This window comes from Leguminivora glycinivorella, chromosome 17 (assembly GCF_023078275.1).
Source record: "Leguminivora glycinivorella isolate SPB_JAAS2020 chromosome 17, LegGlyc_1.1, whole genome shotgun sequence".
NCBI lineage: Eukaryota > Metazoa > Arthropoda > Insecta > Lepidoptera > Tortricidae > Leguminivora > Leguminivora glycinivorella.
The window spans coordinates 20,836,414-20,837,610 of NC_062987.1; positions in this window are offsets into that span (position 1 = coordinate 20,836,414).

Here is a 1,197-nt window from a genome sequence, read left to right on the forward strand (position 1 = left end):
AATTTAACGGAAGTTAACGAATCCGTTAACATGTTTTAAAGTTAACTTAAAAGTTAATCCGTTAATCGAAATGTTAACTTCGTTAATTAACGATTAACGGATTAACGAGTTAATGCCCAGCTATGACTGAGCCACACCAGTCGTAATATAAGTTTAATTAAACTAATCGTGAATCATTTAAGAATTTTTTTGTTCGTTTCTATCACCGATAGAAAAAAAAATGTTTATTGCCACAACTGTACATTTACAGAAAAAATAAACGAAAGTTTTTTTTTTTTTATAGCCTGTATGATGTCCCACTGCTGGGCAAAGGCCTCCCCTTCCTTTCTCCAGTCCTCACGGTTTGATGCCCGCTCTTGCCAGTCTCTGCAAAATACGTCGAGGTCGTCCCGCCATCAGCTCTTCTTTGGTCGACTTCTTTGGTTGACTTCTTTGGTGGAGTGACGACTGAGTGGTTACCGCAAATTAGCCGGGGCAGAGGACGAACGAAAGTATATTCACTTAAAAAACTAGGCAAGTGCATAGCGCATAGCTTACTCGCATTTGATGGAACCAGTGCCTAGTCCAGTGTAATATATAAAATATATGCAATTCAGAATCTTATTCTCAAGATACAAGTCTGCGAATGTTCACTTGTGTAGACAAGTGTAAAGTTGTGACCTGTCAACTGTGATAACCCGGTAGATTATATTGACGTGTTGTGGCAGATGTCCTAGGCTTATTAATACCTAATCAAGTAATCAGTAATCTTTATTCATGTCTATTTGGCGTCTATGCTTCTTTGATTGTGTTTTAATTATTCTTCAGTTACAACAAGGATTATTCACCAAGGATTATGCTGGCCCCGGGTGCCCGGTAATTAATGGACAACCTTTTAACCACCATGAGAGCACCTTATACTGGTCCAGAAAATCGACTTTAAGGTTTAGTAAAAGTCGCCTGGTTTTCGAGATTTTCACACTTTTTAATATTTTAATACTACCTAAAATATAATTGTAGGAAATTGAGGATGGCGGGCGGGCTTTAAGCTCATCTCGTTTCCTGTCGAGTTCAATGAGGCGTTCAGTTTCGAAGTTCTTTACTCTATCATGAACGAGACGTCACCATTCGGGCCGCTGCGCTGCCTTCCGCTCCCAGTCAGAGGGCTCAAGTTTGCATAAAGGGATATTTATCATATTTGACTATAAATAAGCATAC